The 12,964-nt window shown below is 46.9% G+C and overlaps 1 protein-coding gene across 3 annotated transcripts in view; it reads left to right on the top strand.

Annotated features, from left to right (window-relative positions):
• Window positions 1–12,964, top strand: part of LOC124555204 (mitochondrial glutamate carrier 1-like) — a 179,063-nt gene that overhangs the window by 35,734 nt on the left and 130,365 nt on the right. The gene's annotated exons all lie outside the window — the stretch shown is intronic.

Below are 12,964 nucleotides of genomic sequence, written 5' to 3'. Positions count from 1 at the left end.
TGTATTTTTTGTTCCAATCGTTGTTCGAACTATAGTTAACACAATCGTCAGTTACTTCCTGTTTGTTCTATGTTTCAATAGTTTCTAACGAAATGTCGACATCATTTGAATGAATGTGTAAGGAAATGACTAATAAATAACACACATGTAGGTCTTCAGGAGAAAAAAGTGATTTCGATTGCATTCCGTATTCTTCATATTATCTTGGCAAGGTTTAAAACGTTATTGAATTCCACGTCACTAAAAAACTGTAACCTGCACGTCAACAGATCCTATTGGTAAGCACGTACGAAGAAAAGTTAGCAATAGATCTGAAACTAAGTCTTAGTGATACTGCAAAGAGACTGCTAATTATTAAGGATATTAAGTGAGTTGCGAGTTCTTGTAAATAGTAACTTGAACAATTGTGGCAGAGTAAACTATCAACGAAAATTGAAATTTGCTTCACAAATTACTATCGCGTCGTGCCGTGCTGTGTGTTTATCGATGTACCTACAACAAAGGATATGCGCCTGCCGTGTTGAGCATGCGCTGTCTTCAACCACTGTAGGGGTGTACATTTCTCCAGCCGCCTGGCGTTGTAAGGATTTAGCAATTGCCAGCATTTTTTAAAAGTACTTGCAGTGTGTCTTAGCAGCTACAATTGTGACAGTCTTTCTATCGGTGTACTCTTCGTGTATAAAAAGCTTAAGGGCAAGTTTGGACATGTCGGATTGGACTGTTCCCTTCTTAGTTGTGCGTTCTCTGCTTCATCACTAGAAAGCCTAACAAAAAATGACCATATCGGACTTGTATATACATCACTGGACATGGCCGTTAGAAACTGGACACCAGGCAACACAAACACCGATGAAATTTCCACTGCTTTCTCGTGTATTTGATCTCCAGTTTGAACGTGTTCATCAGTTATTACCGCGACGCTTTCTGATGTGATCAGGTCGTTTTCGGCCAAACTGTGTAAACTAGAGTACAGCGTCGTTTTTCAACCGTTACTTCGGCCCTTCGCTGTGGGTGCTATTACAGTCTGGCCCCTGTTCTTATTCTACAGATATTACAGGTTCATCAATATTTTTCGCTTGTATTATCACATTTCGGTCGACCCGATATTTATCACAATATTATCACTGGGTTCTTCCAATAATCTCGAAAAAATTCACGTTAGTTGGCCGAGAACTAAGAGGCGAACGAGCCCCGTAGCAGTAGCCTCTAACGGCCGATGGGTCGATTTAACCTGCACCGGGAACCCATTCTTCGCGTACAGGTGCCAGAGGCTGCCCGAAGGTCAAAATGAAACAAAGTACTGTACGCTTTAATTACAGTCCCTTCTTGCAAAGTTGTTTGCAGAGTCCTCGTGGACGCTGTTAAGTGTAATACTTCCTTGGAAATTTTTTGCAATCCCAAATTTCACTTTGGCTATCCTTTTCGTGCCTTTTATGAAAATATTAATAAAGTAAATATGCCGAGCGTTGTTTGTTTATTGGCTGTGCAATTAACGTAAAAGTTGAAAATTAAAGGAAGGTAAAGACTTTCCGCATAGGTGCTCGACTCGAAGACCTCAAGATTACCGTTCTGTACTCTTCCCGCTACTCCAACCGCTGCCTGGAAACTACGCTAAGATAAATTTCTCGGTCCACGCACTAGCCGGGCCAAAAATGCTATTGCTTCCAAACACTTGACTGTCTGGAGCTCCTACGTGTGCCGCTTTCATCTCTGGCCGAGCCCTGCGTGTAGCTTAAATTTGGACGAAATCGGCGATGACGAGTAGGCCCGCTCGCCTTGTGAGTGGCCGAAAGTGATGATAGTGCTGGATAATGTAGTCGCCAGCTTCCGGCGGCGATCTCACTCGTAATAGATTGTCGATCGCCCAGTGTGGCGCTGTCAAACATGCCTGTGGGAACAGTGTCTGCGACATTGAATATTCTTCCTGGACCTTGTTGACTTGAGGAAGCTCATTTCTTGTGTAATCTCACGCCCATGCGTCTTACCCTGATTACCATCCCAATTTGCGTTGGTTACGTCCAGACGCGTCGCGACATTCACCACACACCTGACCGCTCGAATATCGTGTGCCCACTCGTGGCATACACTGCACCTAACCATAACACTCGGCACGTCTGCAAAGGTATGGGAGGGAAGGGGAGTAACCCTTCCCTTGCATATGGCCACTCTGTTTATAAAAAAATTACGTTGTACGGTCACGGACGAAATCGTCCGGCATAGCAACATCCGATCATAGGTGAACTCCTTATTACGCCAACTGTTCCTGGGCAGCCGTTCAGGTTAGCACCACCAGATTAACTGCTACAGTTTTTAAAGCGAAATCGAAAGAAAAAGGTTAACCTGTTCAGCATGCGTAGAGTAAACTGTCTCCATTGTTGTATCGTGGAACTAACCAAACGAGAAGGCAATGATGTTCTTGCTATTAGGTCGACATTATTTTTCGTGACTCGTTTTCGGAGCTCTAGCCTACAAACACGGACAGGACTGTCGCAACTATTATGAAGCCCGTTCGCCCTATGCCATTGCCCCCCTCCCCCCCGCCCACCTTCCTCAACTTCTCACTATCCATTCGTCTTAGTATATAATGGAATATGCACATACAAAGTGCGGTGAAGCTGAGTCCTCACGATGCTTTTTTTCTGTTCGACTTGGCGTATGTATTTGTCACTGACAACAACATTTAAGAGGTATGCGCACGTAAAAGTGCAGAATTTTCCATCCTTAGTACAAATTTTGAGTGCTGCTTGGCCGGAGACAGCCACACGTTACCAGACACGTGTACTAAGATATCATGTATTTCATTGAGTTTCACTGACCGTGATGTCTACTGTAAATAAAAAAGTTGTTTCATAAACGACTAAAAGCTTGTTGTAGTGACAACACAGGAGGTCACGGAACATGAGGATAGCATTGCAACTGGATTCAGGACTTCAGTCCATCGAAATCAACAGGGCAAAATTGTCAGAAAAGTAATTTACGGTATATCACAAGGAGCTGCTAAGGACCGTTTCTGTTACACAATGTGTATAAATAATACGGTGGATAATGTAGAATGCACTGCGAGACTGCCCCCCCCCCCCCCCCCCCCCCCCCCCTCCTGTCGCTGACGTAAGAACAGTCTCACCTTCGTTTCTTCGCTCCCTTTCTCCTCTCGTTCCTTCGCTTCGGCCTTTGAGGTTCCTCTTTTTCTTCTTCCTCCATGTGGTCCTTCGCCATGGTAAATCTGTTTTATTATTCAGAAAGGTGTTGATGCAGTTGCCGGCCCTGTAAAATCCTGCTCTCGTTCACGGAATGGCATTTTGCTTATAGAGAATACTTCTGATTCTAAAGTAAAACCACTGCTTGGTGCTTCACTTCTCCACGGCTACCCTGTTCGTGTCAAGGTCCTTCCCGTGGTGTAATTTACACCAGGCTGCTCTATGGTCTAACCGAGGTCGAAATCCAATCTTATCTCTCTGATGAGGGTGTCATTGCCGTCCATCTTGTGATAAAAAAGATAGATCACTCCTTAGTGCCCACCCACACTCTTTTTCTCACCTTTGAGGGAGTGGTAATTCCGTTCAAGATCAAAGCAGGCAATGAAATTATCAGTCCGGCCGTACGTTCTTAGCCCGATGCGATGGTACGAGTGTCATAGTTTCAACCACACTAGAACGCCTTGTCGGCACCCGACCAAATGTGTAACCTGTAGTGGGATGCGCACGAGGGCGATTGTCCGCCTCCTTCTCCCCACTGTATCAACTGCAATGGTGGCCATGCCGCCTCCTCTCGGAATTGTCCCGTGTATCTTGATGAGCAGGCTGTCCAGGAGATCTGAGTAAAGGAAGAAGCACCATACCCACTCGCTCGCAAGTTACTTGCTAGTCACAAACCTTGCTGTCTGCCGTCTGACACCTATAGTTCTGTTCTTGTTACCCCTTGCTCCATGGAGGACATGGCCGCGCAGACGTGCGACCTCCAATTCAGCTCTGAGTTTGTGAAATGGCCCAATGTCAAGGTAGAATTCTCTCCCCCCCCCCCCCCCCCCCCAGTCCAGTTGTGCAACAAGCCGTCAAACTCTCGCCTGAAGGGGCGAAGCCACCAACTACACAACCGGTAGCCCGGAAAGGACAGAAGGAGTACTCCCGTGAAGACTTCCTCTGTGCCTCCAGCCAAGCAACACCAGAGTCTTCCCCTAACGGGAAAGGCTCGAAGAAGGCCACCAAAGGCAAATGGTCTTCTCCTTCGCCAACTCGAAAATCCTCTTCGACGGTGTCGCCACGTGATACCGTTTCCGGCCGGACTCCTTGTCGCCGGTGCGCACCACCAACCGTTTTTCAGGGTTGGACTCGACAGACCGTGTGCACAAGCAAGCTGCTGTTCCTATGGACCCCATGCAGCAGGATCCTCCTCCTCCTGTGCCCTGTAGCAACGACTCCTCACAGGCTGTCACTTGAAAGCACCTGAGGTGACATCCTTACATCTCTTCCTTATCATGATTCTCCTCTGATGGAACGTTCGCGGCCTTTGAGCCCACAAAGAGGATTTACAGCTGCTTTTAGCATCGCAGCGTCCCCTTGTACTCAGCCTTCAGGAAGCGAAATTGCGGCCTCACGACAGCTTTGAGCTTTCACATTTCTTACCGATCCGTTTTGACCTTCCCGCTGACTTCAGCATTCCATCTCATGGGGGTGTTACGCTGCTCATACGGGATGATATTTATAGTCATCCTATCTCCCTGACTACTCATCTTCAAGCTGCTGCAGCTCGCCTTTTCCTTCCCCACCAGCTTTTTGGGCAACTGCCTCCCCGATTTTCGCTACTCGTTGACTTTAATGGGCATCATCCCGTTTGGGGTTCTCCCAGGACATGTCAGAGAGGTGCCCTCTTGGCTGATCTTCTTTACCAACTTCACCTCTTCTGCCTTCACACTGGAGCACCCACTTTCCTTTCAGACTCCTTGCGTACCTATTCCCATTTGGACCTCTCCTTGTGCACTCCCCAGCTTGTCCATCGTCTTGAGTGGTCCGCTATTTCTGACACCTACTCGAGTGACCATTTCCCATGTGCTATCCATTTGCGTCCTACCCCATTCGCGTGCATGCCCAAATGGCAGCTTTGCTCCTCCCAGGCGACCTTCTAAGAACAAGGTTTCCCCAATTTTGATGACCAGGTGGAATATCTCACAAACGTTATCCTTACTGCTGCAGAACGTTCCATTCCTCGCACTTCGTCTTTACCACGTCGTGTCCCAGTCCCTTGGTGGATTGAGGCATGCCGCGATGCAATTCGTGCACGGGGACGTGCTCTCCGCGTTTTTTAACTGCCATCCTACGATGGCAAACTGCGTTCATTATAAACAGATGCGTGCAAAGTGTCGTCGCGTTCTTCGGGATAGCAAAAGAGCTAGCTGGATGTAATTCACTAGTTATTTTTAACAGTTCTACCCCTTCTTCTGTCGTGTGGGCCAACCTCAGACTGCTCTCTGGTACCAAGATCCATTCCCCAATTTTCAGCCTTACACTAGCAGACAATGTCACCGTGGACCCTTTCGCTATCTCCAACACTTGGGCCGCCATTTTGCGGCAACTTCGAGCTCTTCCCACTATCACCCTCCCATCCTCCATCGGAAACGAGCGGAGGCGGCTTGGGCGATACCCTTCTCTTCTCAGAATCGTAAGTGCTACAATGCCGCCGTTACTACGAGGGAGCTAGATCATGCTCTCGGTTCATCCCGATCCTCCGCCCCAGGGCCAGACGCCATCCACATTCAGATGTTGCACCACCTTTCTCTTGCGGGCAAGCACCTTCTGCTTAACACCTACAGCCGCATCTGGGCAGAAGGCACATTTCCCGGACGCTGGTGTGAAGCCACTGTCATACACATACCTAAACCCGGTAAGGACATAAACCTTCCATCTAGCTACCGCCCAATCTCTATTACCAGGTGCATTTGCAAGATGATGGAAAGTATGATTGATGCCCAGCTGATACGGTAGCTCGAATCTCGCAATTTACTGACGATTGCACTGTGTGGATTTCGAGCGCTGCGTTCTGCTGTTGACCATCTCGTTACTTTGTGCACCCATCTCATGAATTGTTTTCTGTGGTAATCCCAGACTGTGGCCATATTTTTCGAATTGGAGACTGCCTATGACACCTACTGAAGAAGTGGTATTCTCCGTACTCTTAACACGTGGGGTTTCCGTGGGCGCCTGCCCTGTTTCCTTCAGTCATATTTAAAAATACAGTTTTCAAGGTATGTGTGGGTTCAGCCTTGTCGGACACGTTTATTCAGGAAGACGTTGTGCCTCAAGGTTCTGTCCTGAGCGTCGCCCTCTTTGTTATCGCCACTAACCCTATAATGGCCTCCCGCTGGGCATCTCCAGCTTCCTTTTTGTTGACGATTTTGCCATCTATTGCAGTTCTCCACGGACCTGTCTCATTGAACGACGTCTTCAACGCTGTCTCGATCGTCTTTACTAGTGGAGATTTGATAGTGGCTTTTGTTTTTCCACTGACAGAATTGTTTGTATGAATTTTTGGCGCGCGGTTGGTTTCTCCTACAAACTTTACGTCTTGGGCCTGTGATTCTTCTGTTCGTTGAAACTACAAAATTCCTGGGGCTTATGCTCGATAGGAAACTCTCTTGGTCCTCCCGTGTGTCTTGGCTGGCAGCTCGATTTACGTGGTTCCTCGATGTCGTACGTGTCCTCAATGGTACTTCCTGGGGTGCCAATCGAACCACCCTCCTCCGTTTTTACCGATCCCTTGTTCGTTCGAAACTCGACTGTGGTTGCTTTGTGTATGTGTCTGCACGTCCATCCCTCTTAACGCCATCTCAACACTATCCACCATCGTGGCATCCGTTTGGCCACGGGTGCCTTTTACACTAGCGCTGTTGAGTGTCTGTATGGTAAAGCTGCCGAACTACCACTGTCCTATCGCTGCGACTTTCTCCTCAGCAGGTATGCAGGCCGTTTGTCTGCCATGCGTGGCCACCCGTCCTATGCCTCCTCCTTCGATGATTCCTTTGATCGCCAGTATGGGGCGGGTCCCACTTCTGTTACCTCCTGGAGTCCGTTTTCGGCATTTGCTACGGCGGCTTAACTTCACAGTATCTACACCTATCCCGGTGGGTGTGAACCCTTCACTACCTTGGCTTCATAAAGCGGCACATGTTAACCTTGGCCTTCATTCGCTTCCTAAGGACACTACTCCAGCCTCGGTCCTTCACCTTCAGTTTCACGACCTTCGCATGGAACTTCGCGATAGTACATTTGTACACACTGATGACTCTGACTGACCGTGGGGTCGGGTGTGCTTTTGTCATTGGCATCCGTGTCTTTCGAGATCGGCTTCTGGCATACTGCTCAGTATTTACAGCCGAGCTACATCTGGCGACACAGACTTTTCAGTTGTCCTCTGTTCACTTACTCAGCGCCCTTCAAAGTCTGTGAGCTGTACACCGCCCATCCCTTAGTGCAGCGGGCCCAAGAATACTACGACTTGCTCACTCTTGGTGGAGCCAGTGTGACGTTTCTGTGGGTTGCTGGTCATGTCTGTCTGCCAGGAAAAGAGGCTGCTGACGCTGCTGCCAAAGCTGCAGACCTCGTACCTCAGCCCACGAGTGCCTGTATTCCCTCCGATGGTCTGTGTCACTGTCTGTCAGCGGTGGTGACCCTTTGGCATTGCCAATGATCCTCCCTTCATGGGATAAGCTCCGACTAATTAAGCCTCCCGCCAGCAGGAGGTAATTTTAAGTAGGTTGTGTAGTGGGCACTGCCTTTTCAGCCATCGTCTTTTGTAACTGATCCTACACCACCACTTTGTACACACTGCGCCCAAGTTTTAAGTGTCCACCACTTCCTGATGGAATGCCCATTTTTTAGCCATTTACATTCCCGCTTGGGTTTGCCGTCTGTTGTCGGCCGTTTCAGCAAACGACACGCGGGCTGTTGACCGCGTTTTCCTTTCATTCGCCGAAGAAATATGGCGAAGGTCATTTAGTTTTGGACCACCATTTCTGTGTTGTGCCTTTTTTAGCCCTTTTTCCATGTGCCTGTTTCTAGCTGTCTTCCATTACGTCAATTGGAACTGCGCATAGTCGTTTTTTAACTCCTGTCTTCGTGTTCTATAGTTTTGACTTGGGCGCGTATGACTTCAGTATTATCTGCGCCCGAAAACAAAACAAAAACAAAACCGTGACACTGCTCGCGGATGATGATGATGTGTGTATGAAAGTCGCAAAATAGGACAATTGAAGCGTAATGTTTAATTCTGTGACCGTTGCACAAAGTAAATGTTTAGTGGAGCACTCGCCTCCTTGCAGAGCGGAGCCAGCAGTAGCAGCATCATCATATCGGATCATCATATCGGTTGTACTCAGTTTGTATATGTCGTTTAGTTTTGCGTTATTCTAATTTACTTCTGAGTAGAAGTAAACGCTATCAGATTGTTGAGCTGTTTTTAGTAGTGCGATTTATTTTTGTCGAGTTTGCGTAAATTTCGATTTTTTTGCGTCGAATGAGTTAAATTTCCTGGTTTAGGGTTACATTACCTTTGGTGCAGGCAGTAACTTATTAGACAGACGGGGACTGCGCCTAATGTTTACGGATGCAGCGGGAATTGGTCACAGCCGTAAACAGCTGGAAGCTGTGTTGGCCACGTTAGACAGGTGTTAGGCTGCTGCCCTGGGCTGTAGTGGCGTTAAGGCATTTTAGACAGTGTTCTGCCACCTCTGGAGCCGCTGTGTCTTCAGATTCGCACGTCCCGGCCCGTCGACACTCACGTGACGCTGATGGGCGTACAGTGGCGAGGTCGCGAAACTGTGAGCGGAAGGCAAAAGTGGGTACCGGCCGCATAGCTGTCTCCATACGCCCCCCAAAAAAGGTAGAGGTATTGCCTGCTGCTGTTAGCACGCTTGAACAAGCGCGGAACGCCTCGCCTATTGGGACTGTGGCCGATCGCCCTGAGAGGTCCGGACAAGTGCTTATCACTGGGAGCTCCAGTGTTAAATGGGTTATGGAGCTTCTCAGGAAAATAGCGGCCAGCTCAGAAAAGGCCAGAATCATCTCTGCTTGCTGCGAGGGTCTCGCGCGAGATGAGGAGCTGGCAGCGACTGAGCTCACTGGGTGCCCCTGGCTGCAAATCGTGGCTCGTGCAGGCACGATTGACGCCTGCCGCTTGTGTTCAGAGGCCATCCTCTGTTCCTACAGGTGGTTGTATCATTTGCTGAAAACAGCTAGCCTTGCTTTCGGGATGGAAGCAGAGCTAGTTTGCGCGGCATCGTTCCCGGAACAGATCGTGGACCTTTCGTTTGCAGCGGAGTGGAAAGTCTAAATCATTGGCTCAGGTGGTATCGGTCAGGCGTGCCCTACATGCAGGAAGCAACTGCCAGGGTAGCAGAGTACGTGTGGTGTGCACATATTAGTTTTTCGTGCTAGAGAAAATTCCTTCGCAGGCTCACAGAAAACGTTCAGAGTGGAGACAGAATAGCATTGCCCGTAGCAGATCGGGGAAAGCAAATGTTAATGTGGTATTAGTTAAACTACTGGAGCGTCTATGGAAAGGTCCCAGAACTAATCTCTCTTACAAGCAGTAACAGTGCCCACATTATGAGAGGGACAGAAAGGTGGCTGAAACCAGAAGTAAAAAGCAATGAAATTCTACATTCCGAGTGGAATGTATATCGTAAAGATAGATTGAATGCTCGTGATGGAGGCGTGTTTGTAGTCATAAAAATACGATAATATGTAGTAAGATTAGTACAATATCCGAATGCGAAATAATCTGAGCGAAGACAAGTGTTAAGTGGCTCAAACACGGGCATCGGATGCTTCTGTAGGCCCTCTGCCTCGGCAGCAGCACCAGCAACAGTAGCTGCGGAACCGTTGAGGGGGAACTTCGAGAATGTTTCGCTTGCATATCTTAGTCATGTTATATTTAAAGGTGGAGATTTTAACCTACCAGCTACAGACTAAGAAAGTAAAGTGATTAGGACGGGTGGTAGGGACAGATAATTATATGAAATTGTTCTAAGTGCATTATCCGAAAATAACTTGAGAGTTAATCAGAGAACCGACTCGTAAAGATAACATGATTAGAACTGATAATTACAGACACAAACTTTCCGACAGTGCGTTGCTCACAAGGCCGTAACAACCTAACTGAATACGGCAGTAAATATGAATACAAAGAAAGAAAGAAAGAAAGAAAGATCTTCAAAATATCCACGGGTGTACTGCCGGTCTACAGTGTCCAACGGGCACAATATTTCGGAGATCATACATGTCGCCATCATCAGGTGAACTGCTTAGCAAGAGCGACAGGAAGAAAATTTCACATTACCTGTAAAAAAAATTTCATCTCCAGCACGAATAACGTTGATTATCAATCGATAAATTTCAAGAGCATTGTAGAATAAGCTTGAAACTGCTCTGTGCCGAAAAAAGTTAAGGGCTGTTTGACCCGCCGTGGCTAGGCAGCCATGTTAGATAATTGCTACGAAACCAAAGAGAGCTTCACTGCAAATTTCAACTTAGCGAAGTTCTCACAAATAAACAAAAGTTAGACGAAGCCAACATTAGTATAAGAATAGAAAAAAATGGTTCAAATGGCTCTGAGCACTATGGGACTTAACATCTAAGGTCATCAGTCCCCTAGACTTAGAACTACTGAAACCTAACTAACCTAAGGATATCACATATATCCATGCCCGAGGCAGGATTCGAACCTGCGACCGTAGCGGTCGCGCGGTTCCAGACTGTAGCGCCTAGAACCGCTCGGCCAATCCGGCCGGCCCAATGGAACAGTTCGGTGAAATACCGGGGGCGGTTAATCAGTTGGAGTTGTAGAACGTTGAATATGAGAATTTAATAGCTGTCAGAGTGGTTGAAGTTTTGGTGTTCAGCTGATTTGAGTTTCGTATGTATTGTGGAGACGTTCGTGGACAAGAGTGTAGAAAGGGACTGGGTGGTATGATTATTATTTATCATCATCTGTTGGTGTGTTACTCCATTACTTATCTATTAGTGTAAACAGTGAATGGTTTGGCACGCGTACTTGATCATTCAACATGGTTTTCTTTTCTGCTGTGGTTTTCTGTATATGGTAACTTTCTTGCAGGGTTAAGAGGTGGTTTTTATTGTTCATCCCAATTATTTTTATGTCCTCTTCGCTAGTGATTGGTTTGTGGTTGTGTTCTGCAAATGTGGAATGGTTTGTCCCATACTTCCAGGCTCTCGTGTGTTCTTTGTGTCTAACATCAAATATTACTGAGCGAGGTTAGCACATTGGACTCACATTCTATTGTTGAGTGAAATGGAACGCAAACACCGTCGCTTGGCGAATTCTAAAGCCACATACAAAATTCTTATTCCTAAAATAAGGCTAGACAGCACGGGGCTGATACAGCAAAAATTTCTAACATCGCGCCGCAGGTCTCGCTTTCTTAACCAAATTATCTCAGGAACAGATACTCCTGCCTTACTGTGGAGTCAGAACGGTAAAAATAGGACAGCACGCGCAGCCTGTGGAGAGACCAAAACAGCAACGCGAAGAGATGGAAATCAACAAATAACACAATTTCTTAAAACTCATAACCTGTCAGGACGAAGGATTGAGCTAAACGAACATGGAACCTACTTTTATTGAAAGTTGCTTGCTCATTTTGAAATGCAGAGATAACAAGATTTGAAACTTGTGCAGCAGAACACATTTACATGACTGTCTTAGCACTCTAGAAGCCAGTCCACAGGATCATAGCAGCGAGCTCCTTTGCGGCTAGTTCGGACTTCTCCGTCACGACCTCAAGGTGATAGACACCCGTCAGTTTGTCTCGGACCACAGTCCTTTATTTTTGTAACAAATGGAACGAAGATCATTTCGTGCAGTTAATATGTAGAGAAGCAAACTGGGCTTGACAGAACAGATAATACCAGACGGATCGTTTGTTAAAGTGGACGCAGAATTGGAGTACCTAACCACCAATGATTCTGTCAAGCACTCGCTGAACAAGATTGCGTGCAATCGAGGTAAGACCTTGTGCCTTAAGTGAAAGACGTAATCCTCCACAAACTGTATCTCTGTAATGGAGGAAATCTCCAGACACGCTATAAAGGAGGGTTGATCATCGCTTGCAGTGCAGTTAAAAAGTTACTGCGCTAAGACCGTAAACGTATCTTTGATGTCGCGTCCGCACCGTAGATTTTTCATTAAAACATCGGCATAAAGTTATAACAAATGTTGCGTGTCAGTACGTAATATAATTCAGTCTCTTCAAGACAGTGGTTGCATATAGTAGCATAATGGCTACAGAATAGAGAAACCAAGTTTGGACTACCGCTGGCCGCGCGGGGTTAGCCGAGCGGTCTCAGGCGCTGCAGTCATGGACAGTGCGGCTAGTCCTGGCGGAGGTTCGAGTCCTCCCTCGGGCATGGGTATGTGTGTTTGTCCTTAGAATAATTTAGGTTAAGTAGTGTGTAAGCTTAGGGACTCATGACCTTAGCAGTTAAGTCCCATAAGATTTCACACGCATTTGAACAATTTTTACTATCGCTGGCCGCTGTATGTGCGATGGGCCAGCTGCATAGGTCACTCTCTGCCGATTTTTCATTTCCTTTTCGACGCAGCCGTAGCTCTCACATTCGCTTTGCAATGGACGTTTTAGGCTTTCTCGTTTCCTTTCAACGCAGGCGTTCATCTGACTTGCGTTTTCTATAATTCTGAGCATATTTACGACTCCTATTAGAGAGCTTTCATTATTTTGCAATTTTCCATTTAATACAGATTTTCATGTTCACGTCTATTCCGGCGAATGTGTGTGCCTCACTTTGGGTCCTAGTAGTGGTGCAAAAGCTCGTCACAATGACACACGAAGCAACATACTAGTAACTAAATGCATTTCCACGCTACAGCAATTAATAACTATATAAAGCACAGTCGCATACGCCTACACTGGTATGATGACGTCACATGCAGACAA

The sequence above is a fragment of the Schistocerca americana genome, chromosome X (assembly GCF_021461395.2).
Source record: "Schistocerca americana isolate TAMUIC-IGC-003095 chromosome X, iqSchAmer2.1, whole genome shotgun sequence".
Lineage (NCBI taxonomy): Eukaryota > Metazoa > Arthropoda > Insecta > Orthoptera > Acrididae > Schistocerca > Schistocerca americana.
The sequence above is the reverse complement of the archived record's forward strand: the minus strand, read 5'-3'. Positions and strand labels throughout refer to the sequence as shown.